Here is a 12688-nt window from a genome sequence, read left to right as displayed (position 1 = left end):
CAAATAGAAAGCAGAAAAAAGTAAAAACGTGTGAAAGGCTTTTGGGGAGCTGCGGGAGACTGGTAAGGGATACAAGCATGTGACATTCCACAGTAATAAGGCAGGCTGGCTGTGCGCCAGTGTCAGCCACTGTAAATGCACCCTGCAAGAATTCAGCTGCAAATCTTTGTTTCCTTTATGTCTTTCATATCTTTGCAATTCTCCAGGCAAAAGGCAAAGACAAAGTCTTTCAGCTGGAGTTCTTTCATCCAAGAACATTCTTCATCCAAGGCCAAAAGGTTCACCATATCCTAAAAGGCCTTTGGATATGCATGTTCAGTCATCTTCATCCAAATGTATTTCTTTGGGAGCATTATTCAGTCCTTGTGGTTGATCCTAAAAGAACACCAATAAAGACTATCTTCATTCCTTCAAATATAATCTTCAATGGCTTTATCTCTAGGACCACTGTATGAGTGCTGTGTCAAAGGTGCAAAATGGTAAATGATTCAGGCATATTTCAATTAAAAGCACAGCACACTGAAATGCTTCTCCTTCCATAGTTTTGGGGCTTTAGGTCAATTCCTTAAATAAAGTTTTCCAAGATGAAATAAACTTTCTGGAAAACTACACATATGAATACAATATTTTCCCCTCATGCTGACAGCAGTTTAAGAAGACTATCTATTAGATTTCCTGGACAACATTTTTAACGTGATAGAAACTATGATACAAGACCCTACCTGTACACTACACTACTATAAAGTATTTTGAATATAAAACTTCAGAATATGAGGAGGTTCCTGTATCCACTTAAATTGCTTTACTAGAGTAGGGAGAAGCAGAGTTTCCTCTGTGAGGAAACAAGACAGCTATTCAATAGTGCATGATAACACTATGGAACAGTTTATAACACATAGTAAAAAGACCCTGCAATTGCAGCCTGTGATTGCCTGGGGGGGGAAGTGTCAGCTAATCTTGGTTTCAAAACCAATCCTATTCCCAAACCTTCCCGTTGGTATCCTGTATTATCTAGCTTCCTTAACTTTGCCTCCACCTCTATCTTTTTTAATACATATGAAGTTTTTCAATCCTTTGGGTTTTTTTTTATTTATTATTATTATTTTCCCTGAATCACCCATTCACCTCTTCCTTTTTTCCTTCTGTTCAAATACCTTCTCTCCTTTTTCTCTTCAGGTAGTCTTTGCCTGATACCTTTCTTTTCAGTTCCACAAGCCTCTTCATTATTTTAGTCTTTGCCTTTCTCCCTCTGCACATTTGCAACTATTTTGGTCTCCAGTCTCTCTACCAGTTCTGGGTCTCTTGCCCCTTTTCAGCCTGTTGCCCCAGTCACCTCCAGTTCTTCTTTGCTTTTACTATTTTGTATTCTTCACTTCTCTTCACAAGCCTCTTTCACCTAAAACCATAGTAACTTCAATTATTTTTTGGTATGTTACCAAGCTTCTGTCATTGCATCATCCTGCCAAACAACTGGGTCAAATAAACTGTTTCTAGAATAAGGGGCTAATCCTGTCTTGTTCTAAGAGTATGACAAGATTAAATTGGAGGAGAGCTGATCTTCTGCATAATTTAAAGAAAACAAAAACACCCACCCTTCTCTTTGCAAGCATTGTTGTCACTTGTCATTATTTTATTACAATACTTGAAATTCAGTTTATTACTAAATCTTCAGTTTCTGAAGCAAATTAGTGAGAAACTCTCAAAAGAAAATTTGAAGTTTTGTTGGTTAGAAAAAAAAAAAAGCACGAAACATGCTCTTGTCTTAGTAAATCACAACTGAGAAGGGTGTAATTCAACCCTAATCTTTCAAAGTCTTATGATTTTTAAGCTAGCTGTGTAACTATTGGCATTCTGACTCACAGGGACGGATATAAATTAGATCTGAATAGAAAAGCAGACTAAGTAACATCATCTTCAGTCCTTACCCGATTTTGAAATCTTCTGAGTTAACACTACATACTGTATGGTCAGAATATTAAAGGAAGGAAAAAAAAAAACCCAAAAACAAGGAAAGCTGATCTCAAGCATTCACCACATGAATCCATTAAAATGTCACTCATTACACTAAAGTTGTAAAAACAGGCAGCAATGTTGTCTTAGTAACTTCCATGCAATTTTGGATGGAAATGACAAGCGTTTGTACTTCCAAACCAGTAGCAAACTGAGAAAAAGCTCTAATTTCATCATCAGTTTGAGAGGTTTGTTCCTATCAAAAGTAATTTCTTGATCTCAAATTAGAAGCTGCTTCCCCTGTAATGGGAAATGGACAGGTCAGATAAAGGATACTGATGAGGATTACTTTTTCCTTAGATGAAATGTAATAGATATTCCTCCTTAATTAACTTAAAGCAACATGATGAGGAAGGAAAAGGGGTGAAAGGGGTGGGTAGGTTGTTGGGTTTTTTCTCCACTCAGCCTCCACAAAGCCTTTAATTGCTGTGTCTTATGTTTTCTATAATTAATACAGTTAAGTTACCCTCAGGATTCTTCCATATGGGCCTATCTAGTTTTTCAATGTAAGAGTAGAAAGGATTAAAATTTTGACTAAAAACTCTGCGGCATCCATCTTCTAACACAAACAATATCCCCCTTACCCCATGACTAGGCTATGTTTGCATTACTGGGTTAATTACTTAAAAGAAATATTTATCGATTCTGTGCTGAGGTGACTTTAAAGACACTGAAGGATTCAGAAATCAAATGCTTTATAACATTAACTTTTTGAAAGATGTTAACAAGTCATAATAGCTCAAACAGAAGCTTCCTATTGACTACTCTGCCTTCAAGGCCTGACCAAAGCAGATCTCAGACTTTAAATCTGATAAAACTCAGATGGGATTTGGTTTGTAAAAAGCAACAACTCTAGGCTTCAAAGTTTATTAATTCTTTAGTGTCCTCTGTTCTCCTGCTTTTTATGTGTAAACTACATTTCTGTGCACCAGAGTCAATAAACAACTTTTAGCTGAAAGGGATAGTGATATAAGGTACCATGTATCTTCTTGTAAAAGCAAACATCATAAACTTGTTTTAACATCAAGGCAAATGTGAAAAGATAAATTAAGGTAGATTGGGTCAGCTGCAGCCCAGAGGAAAACTGAAGGCAAAATGAGGGAGCATGCTTTTAGGTCAGTTTTCCTAACAACTTTCAGGCCTATCAGATTATGCAACTAAAGATGATTTGCTGGATGCTCAGTCCTTCCCAGATTTATTCATAAACAGATCCAAGCTATGCCTTTCTGTCCTGGCACCCGACAGTAAGCAGTCCTTAGCTTTCCCCTGCTGCCTTCTTCTGAAAAACGCAGTACAAAAAAAACCAAAAAACAAACAAACAAACAAACAAAAACCCCACACAACAACAAAAAGCCACCCACACCAACCAAACCAAAACAACCCTGTACCAAAAACGACCTTGGTGCTGGTTCAGTGTTTTCCCTTCAATAGTGAAAACAAACCGTGAAATACCGTGAAGTGCTTGGAAGCACGCACAAACAATTTTCTCAGTGTTCAGTTCTCAGCAGCCAAGTTAGCTGTAGGTCAAGTCAACGCTAAGACAAATCTAAGCTTTACAGCTGTTGAAATACTTCAGCCATACCAGATTCTAAAGTGATGTCATAGCAATGCAGTTATTACTTGCCTGCCATAGGATCTGCTGATGGCAGTTGAAGTTCTTATTCATCAAGGGGCCCAAATAATTGAAACAATCCATCTGTTCTATGTACTCTCTTTGTGCCTTTACTGTGATTGCTTACTGCCTTGTGATATTTGCCAGTGATGTCATACTTCATCAAGCAATTGGTGGCCTGTTAGATCTCTTGAGAACTGTGCTGCACTCCAGTGATGGAGCATAGGTAACTAAAATAATCCACCTGTTCCAGGCTTTCCCTCTGCAAAACCTGATGGGACGTGATGTTTGGCAGTGACTGTCATAACTGATCAAGCAATTGCCAGACTCATGCATATTTCCTGAAAACTGCTGCTGTTTTTAATCATGAATTCCAGATAATTGAAATAATTGATGTGCTCTAGGGCCCTGCATTTTCTTCAGTGGGACATTTGCCTATTGTATTTAAGAGCTGCAGTAGGAAGAGGCTCTGATTACTTTTTCACAAGATGATGTAGCACCACAAAGGAAAGTGACATTATTTGCACAGTTTGTATTACTGAACTGCCAGACACTACTCCACTCCCTATACTCATACCATGACTCACAAGTGCACGTGCTATACACCTAATTTTTAGAAAGATATAGGAAGATGAAAGCAAGGGAAAGCATGCAAGCTGAAGTTTTGCAACCAGACTGATAGTGTGAACCCTACTACTCCTCCCATATGACGAGTGCCAAGTAATTTAAACACTCCAGTGCTCTCTTGGTTAAACTGACCTCCATTAAGCATTTTTTTTTCCCAGTAGTTAGTCTACAAATGTTTTACAGAGGACCAGACTTTTCACCACTTATTACATTGTTAGAGGATAGACTTGCCTGTTGATTGATAACAAGATTTTTGGAACAGTCCAATTAACTGTACTATCTATAAAAACTTTTATGTGTTCATCTGCTAAGGGGTATAGATCTTACTTGTAGTGAGATTATATTGCTCAGTTTTATTTGAGAAGAACAAAAATAGCACATTCACTCACTAGATCACACCCCACTCCTGAATTTACTGTTTTCATCTCAAGGACGGATGTTCAGTTGTTTGTTACTCTGCTTAGCATCTGAGCAGGTCACAGACTGACCAACAGTGAGTGTAGAAGTCTAGCATATCCACAAGAGTCTTGCAAGTGTCAGAGATTTCCAGCACTTTCATTAAGATCTAACATTTCTACAGCTGTACTTTAAGGGGTTTAATATTTTGCCCTGCACAAAGTACAGCATGTAAGAGGTCTTAATAATAACACTATAACAGAGCATCCACATCTAATAATGTCTAACTTTCCTAAAATCCAAGCTTTTACTTATCTGTAGCTTTGTCTTTTCAGCTTTGTCTTTGAATCAGATAACACTGAAATGACTAAAGAGAAATGCTGTTTTTAAAGGGAGAAAGCTGCCAAATCTTATACAGATGTACAGCTAGGAACGATAGCAACATTAGAGTTACAATTATCTACCCACTTAAAAAAAAATAATTGTTTTTTTAAAAAAAATTGGATGAAAATGAAACCAACTCAGAAAGTCAAGATGATCTGTTCAGAAGAGTTTACAAGTAAACTATGTGATGAAAGGAACACAATTTCCTCATCTTACATCAAGCTTTTTAGAAAAGAAAATGCTAAGTGTCTCTTGATCAGAAAGGATTGGTGGGTATTAGCTTAAGGAGAAATTCAGATCTTGACATCTAGAAGAGATTTAAGTTTCCATCAAAAACGAGAGTCAGTACTTGCACACAGGGACAGGCAGCCACTGGAAGTCTGCTGTCCAGAGAGCAGCTAGGGATTGCTCTGCTTCCTCCATGCCTCTGACCTTCAGTGGTCCTTCTCACCTTCAGGTCCTAAGAGCATCACAGCACAGGCAGGCCAAGTACTGTAGCACTGCTTGCATGCTTTTCCCCCATTCAGAAACATCTTAAGGAAGAATTAAACTAGCAGTAAATTTTGAGCTTCAACTTCATAAAGGAAAGTTTAACTAGGAAGACTTGCTATACTACTTCAGTGAATGTTTGTCAATCAACACTTAGTTGAGGAAAAAAGGATGACAGAAAGGACAGTGTTGCATATCTGCATGCAACTGTGGGCTCAGGGAAAACAATCTTTTGATGAAATAGCTTGCCTTTTTTTTTTTTTTTTTTTTAACATACATAGGTGATGATTGAATGTAGAGAATTCAAAAGGGTGACTTTACAGATAATTTGCCCTAACAAAAGAAAACAATGTTGCAGCTTTTTTTTCCCCCCAACAGTGGGATGTAGTTATACATCATTAATTAAAGTGGTATGTCAATGAAAGGTCAGACAACATGGTATAAAGGAAGCAGAAAGTATTCCTATACACTGACAATGTTATTGTTCAAAAATGTTGGTGCTTATATAGCATTCTTGGTGTGGGAGGAAATCATTCTTCATTTAAATCAGGTGAAAATTTGCAGTCAGATTCTAATCTGATTTCAAAGCAAAAACATAAAATTAAAGAAGGTGATGGAAATAAAGGTGGTGCTGCAGACTTTAACGTAACTGCCTACCCTTTCATCCTGGACAGAAAGGTCTGCTCACAAATGGGTATATAACATCAGACAGCAACACTTTTCCTTCGTAGGAGGTGGGTAACAGCTTGCCAGCAGTATACAATTGAAAGCAGAAGACCTAACTTTCCTTATCACTGTACACGCTTTTATTAAGGTAATCTATTGCTCTCAATGTTATTTTGATTTGATACCTTCTCCCAGTCACCAGTCTGCTCCCAGTGCCAACTCTTCTAGGAGGTAGATTTGCTATTTGTGGTGCTGTGCTTCACTTGTTTGACCCACCATTAAGAAAAAAAGGAAATTTCAGCTTTATTAGCAATGAATAGGTTGTTTGTGGTTTTGGTTGTTTGTTTTGATTGTTGGTTTTTTTAAAGAGAAGTCACTTCTAGCTAAATTCTTTCCCCCATTGCTTTATTTACACAGACAAATTTGCGAGTGAATGGAAAATGGGAGCACGTCTTCTGGCCTTATAAGTGCATTTCAAATACCGTAGTAAATAAAAGACAGTAACTTGCATGATGCCACCTCTGCATGCAATATATACTGCTTTTCTCAATTCTTTCCATTTTTCTTAATTGATTATAAATACATGTGCAACCATGAAGGCCAAAAGCTTCTGAAGTAAAAAGCGCACTGTGTTCTAATGTTTGTCACTAATGGAGTCAACTATACCTTTTTGCCAGGACGAGAGACGCTTGCAAAGATATTCCGATACTGCTGCTTCCTTTCCCAAACTAGGAGTGACACTTGGCAATAGATAGAGAAAGGCAAAGCTGTGCCAAAGAACATCTCAGGAATGCACTTTCTCATTGGCAAGCTGGAACTGGGTTAGGTGATCTGCTGGAAGGGGAATATAATGGTCTAATTTGACAAAGTTTGCTTCCTCACATTCAGGCTAGCAAATTTGTGGTATTGGGTGGGGTTCTTAAAAAAAAAACAACAAACAAACAACACACCAAACCACAAAAAAATCAACCAGTTTATCCTTACCTCCTCATACTCAGATATATTCTCCTGTCCGTCAAAAAGAACTCAAGATTCCGTTCAATATTGAAGTGATTAGTGTTCACAAAGAACAGAGATGGACTGGGGGAAAATTATTTTCATTTTTCTTTCCAGCTCAGTAAAGAACTCTTGTTTTCAGCAGTTCCATTTCACACACAAACTTCCCTTGAGAAACTAAATTCAAAGCCTGAAATTGTCTCCTTTCCTCACGTTATTTTATCTTTTCACATAATTACAGAGAAATTGCTAATGGTCACACTGAACACTTAAATTAGATTTGTTAGTAGGCCAAATCAAACTTTCTCAGCCAGTTATGTAGGATACATATTTCGATACAGCATTATACCACCACAGTTGGTAAATTAAAGGCAAGCATTTCATTGAATGAAAATTTTGAATGGAGAGTGGGGGAAGTGGTGCAATGACACCGCCTTTGAACAAACTTAGTTGGGTAAGCATTGATAAAAATACCAAGGAAATAATTTAGAAAGTGAAATGAAGCCAGAATAAGAAAACTCCAAATTCCTGGATTTTAACTTGGGGCAAAACATAAGCAGAAGTGAACTTTAGAACTAGGTTAAACTCTCTTTCACTTCACATTTCTTTTTACAATGAAGTTGTGGGTTTTTTAAACCTGTGGCTTTGTCAAACTGCACAGCTCCTCTAATGGCTAATGCATCTTTCTTTTCATGTCTCCAAGCTACTAGAGAACAACTTAGATACTATTCACTGTATCCAGCCCTTTGCTTAGGCAGCAAATGCTACTCTTAGGCAGTAGTTATCTTGAGTAGCTATAGCATCATTAACTTGTCTCAAATGCCCCATTTTTAAAGATTGTTCTTGTTAGGAACAATTTTGGAAGAGTACAGAAGAGCTGAAAAGGGCCGAGTGTTTTAGATTAGGCTATTATAGTAAAACTGAGCATCCTAATCAAGTTCTCTGGTATCTAAACTGATTTATTGCATCCTAGCTCTTCTGTGTTAAAAGAGGTCTGAGGAAAAGTATGCATCAGAAATTTTGTAATAGTGTTCCATGTTGGGCCTCCTCCATCCCCACAGGTCAGATTTCAATTCACATTATGCTATTGACTAGAAAAATAAAGAACCCTCTGCCTCAATATTATATATTAATCTATCAATGAAATGTGTCCAACACCTCTCACAACCTAGTAGACAGTAATTAGTGGACAGTGGAAGAGATTTTGAGAGAATCCTTGATTGTTTCCAAGGTAAGCTGGCAACAAAGAAAAAGGTATTTAGGAGATTCCTCCTAAGGCAGCAAACTACCATAGTTGTCTTGCTCAGATACATAGCCAGAACTCCAATCTTCCCTCCAGCTTCTACTCCTGCCATTCTACAGAAGAAAGCAGGCATTTGGATGACATCTGCATACCTTACACCTCTCTGAAACAATGACTCATAAGATGCAAACGTTCTCATTTAACTGTTAGAATTCTTGTACTGTATTCAGTTATTTAGTAGTCAAATAAAAGTTACCTCCCACATCTCACATATCTTCATAGTCTTTAAAAAAAAGTTTTCAAAAATATTCACTCAGTACGAATTGCTGAAAAGAACTAGAAGTAACCAGAACAGTATCCAAATGCTACTCATGGACCTAAACAAAAGACATCATCCTCCTGATTGCCACCTAGACAAGACCAGTATTGGGTTTTAGTCCTAGAGTTGCCTAAGAAGCAGCAAGTTCTATGTTTCCATGAACAAAAACATCTGTGGTCTGACAAGACAAGCCCTATGTCTACCCATACTAACAGAGGTTAAGGTTCAAAATTACAGTTCTACAGCCTTCATTCCACCCAAGGATTAATTTAAGTAGATGCTTTCAGTGCCAGTCAATTTTATGTTTTCAGAATCAGGTTCTTTCAAACAGACATACCAGACTTTCCTTAAAAAAAAATTAAAAAAATGAAGTGGAGATGGGATCAGAGATTCCTTGTACACAGCCTAGTTGCCACAAGATTCACAGAATGGGACATGCAGATTCAGCTGCTTCTGACAAAGAATTAATAACCTTTATCTCCCTTAAAAGTTGCCAATATCAATTAGATTGCGGCCTACTCTGAGAGGACATACTTGACATCAGCTCCCCTCCCACCACAACCCAACAACAAGATGACGTTACATTGAATGCCTTGACTTCAGGCAAGTCATTGTTTATTGCACTGTAAAACCCAGAGTGATCTGCATGACATCCAGCTCTGTCCATGAGTCACTCTGCCAGCCACGGACCCACCACACCCTCTCCAATACCAACAGCTACAAAATCCAGCAGTGCAGCATGCTCCTGTAGGCTCCCAGATGCTCTACTCCATTGATTCATTAGAGCAGGGGGTTAAAGAGAGGGGATTAGATACCACCACCCTCGTTAGTCCTGTTCCCCTCCTCTGTTAATTTCTGCATTGGTTTCCTAATGGAAGATTGAATTGTTTTCACTACAGGAGTACTAACGGTGACCTTTTTAAAAAAGAGAGTGTCCATTATTTTAAGTTTTCTCTTTGGGCTATTTATTGTATTGAAGAAATTAATTACTCACTCTTATTAACGTGGCCAGAAAATTAATATGTTATTATTAATACAAATGTTCAGATTACCAAGAGACGAAGATAAAATGCTTAGGCATACCCTGTGTTTTTGAAGTTTTTAATAAGTAAAAGGGTTTTTTTGGTAGCAGTGGTCAGGCACAGAGCCTTAATGTTACTGACAAAAGGAAAGTGCTATCTTTAATCAAGTCAGGCTGTGCACAGAGAAAGGAAGACAAAGGGCATTTGATTCATCAGATTCATTTGCTTCTGAAACTTTGTGCCATTATTGGTTTTAGATGCCTGAGAACCCAGACAAACCCAGTTCTACACCCCTGTAACTCTGACCCATAGAAGACTCAGACATTCATTTCTCACTCCATATTTTCAGCTTCATGCCAATCATTCAGGAAAAAAATAATATTAAAGATATTCAGTGACAATGAGAACCCTGAAGAAGAAAATAGACATGAGGAAAACAGAGAATTCATTCTTTTAAAAGATGCCTATCGCTGCTGGTTCAAGTCCATGTGAAAGGTCTCTATCACAGCAGTCTTTAGGAATATGCCCATGAAGGGCTGGCTTTCTCATAGCATTCAACATTGTCTTAACTGTCAAGAAAAAAAAAAAGCGTTCAATCAAAAAACTTTTAATAAATTTACATAGAATAATTATACTTCCTTGATAAATCTAGCGTATTAATGGGAGTCAATTTATCCTTATTCTAAGAAAACTGTCACTTGGCAAACAAGATCCAAGACACAGAAGAAGTGGCAGGTTTGTTTTTTTTTTTCTATCAAGCTATGCTAGAAAGAGAAAGGCGAGTTTTTCAAAGTACAAATAAAATACAATCTAAATTTACATTTCAAAACATTTCCCTGAGTATATGAGCTGGCAAACAAGTTTGTCAGTGTAACTAGATGGCTTTGCATTTTGTGTATTCTACATCTAGTGTTAACACTATTTATTCAAATAAAGGTGATCAAGGCCATTCTCCTAATTTGTAAAAGGAATGTTGCGCTTACATTGGACAAAGTAGGGCTCTGGGCCAGGACTCATGTTTCTTGAGGCAAGAGTTCATTTAATGGAATTTAAGGTTTTAATATTATGTAATTAAATTTATGTCAACACAAATCAGAATATATAACATAGGTTCTGTTACTGCAGTCAGAGACAGGCAAGCAGACCCTTGGTCTCCAGGGAAACCCTTTTGACTCAAAGGATGCTCCAAACTGATGAATCCTGGCATTCTCTGCACAGTCACTGCAGTCAGCAGAGTTCACATACTTACAGCATCTGTCCAGAAGGAGCTGGCAGTAGGATGGAGTTACCTCTTTGCAATTTTGACTTTTAAGAAAGCCGTATTTAAATGTGAAGGAAGCTGCAAATATTTATTAGATAGCATCAAATCATGTTCTTCAAAGGCTGCCTTTCATCGTCATATTGTTGATGATTACTACCTCCATGTGCGCCCAAGCAGCTTTCAAGAGGGAATGGAAGACTAAACAGTCTGTTTTGAAATACTGCGTAATGGCAAGTATAATATGATTAGGATTTGTTGTGTATTTTGCAATTTAGCATACATAATTTTCTGTTTTGCTAGTAATTCAGAAAGCTTTAACACTTATTTAATTAGCATGAGCTTGGTAATTCAGCTAATGAAAACTAAAATGTTTAAGTTATATTAATTGAAAACAATGTTAACAGTTAATTTTCTGAATGAAGGAGCAACATAAAAACAAACTTGAGTAACACTATGATTAATTAATTGATTAGCTAGTTCCTGTTGAGAAATTATATTCAATAAGAGTCTGTCAATACAAATTGCTATCAATTGCCACTTTATGAAGTGCCAAGAATAATGGGTTCAGGTGCATATTAGAACTAGTTGTCATGAATGCCAATTCACAGTAGAAAAATGGATTGTATATCACCTAATTTAATTTCAGACGGCTAACTTACTCATAATAACTCATTTTAGCATTGAATTTTCAAGAACTTGAGTGTTGTTAAAAGCAGCAGCTTGTTATAATAAGTTTGCAAATTCAAATTCTCCTGTAAATAATTTAAAGTAGCCTATAACTCAGTTCTGCCATTGATTACTTAGAAAATATTTAGCAACTCTATTCAACATCCAGACACCCCTGTTACTCCCACTGGCAGCATGTTTCATTACACACGCTTCCTTACTGCTGGAGTATTAGCTTTGACTCCGTGTTTTTAATAACGCTGAGAGATGGATGCAGCATCCAATGTTGCTTTTGGCCTACTCGGCCAAAATACTTTGTGGGGTCTCAAGTCATGTATGCTAGCAAATATATCACGTGTGGAGGTATTTATTACAATTTATTTCAGCACATCTGGGCAGTTTGATGTCCACATGCTGAAGAAGTTGTTACAGACAATAGAATTCTGCTCACAGGTTCATAAGCAGAGTGAAAGAATGCTCTGGTTTGGGGCAAGGGAAGGTTTTAGTTCATCTGGTACTTTTCTCCATCGTATTTCTGAAATCTTTTAGGTTATTTAATGGCAGTTATGAACAAAAAAAGTTTTAAGAAAAAAACCAGCCTACTTTGAGCCTTTGAAAAATGATGCAAAACAATTTTTTTGATGGCTTCTAGGAAGCTGTCAGCTAGAAACAACATTCTTATGAAAAGACCTCCCCTTTCCAGATTTCAAATATTCAGTGAACATCAGTCAGCACTGCCTAAGTACAAAGATGCAGTTACAATATACTAATAAATTAAGATGGTAAAATTATTTAAGAGTTTATTAATCTGCATAAAGATTTACATCTAGGAACCATGCCAATCTAAGTCTACAATCGTAATATATGTTCTTGCAATAGTTTGCGGTTTCTGGAAATTAATATATTACCAGCCTTTTTCTTTATTTTGCAAAGAAAGCATTGAAACAAATCGTGTTCCAGCATGCTTGCGACAGGTACCTGAAAGACAGCTTGTACC

At 37.2% G+C, this 12688-nt stretch overlaps 1 protein-coding gene across 5 annotated transcripts in view; it reads right to left on the bottom strand.

Moving 5' to 3' along the window:
* The window catches only part of ATRNL1 (attractin like 1), a 570901-nt gene that overhangs the window by 140394 nt on the left and 417819 nt on the right, over positions 1 to 12688 (bottom strand). Inside the window, exon 28 of one of the 5 annotated variants that reach the window (XM_080403251.1) lies at positions 4906 to 12688. This exon is cut by the window's right edge and continues 22536 nt beyond it. The exons of the other annotated variants lie outside the window; for them this stretch is intronic. The gene's annotated coding sequence lies outside the window, so the exon portion shown is untranslated. Of the gene's footprint in view, positions 1 to 4905 lie in introns of those variants that run through there. 5 annotated transcript variants of the gene reach the window in all.

Source organism: Falco punctatus (genome assembly GCF_963210335.1).
Source record: "Falco punctatus genome assembly, chromosome: 9".
In the NCBI taxonomy this organism is placed as follows: Eukaryota; Metazoa; Chordata; class Aves; order Falconiformes; family Falconidae; genus Falco; species Falco punctatus.
The sequence above is the reverse complement of the archived record's forward strand: the minus strand, read 5'-3'. Positions and strand labels throughout refer to the sequence as shown.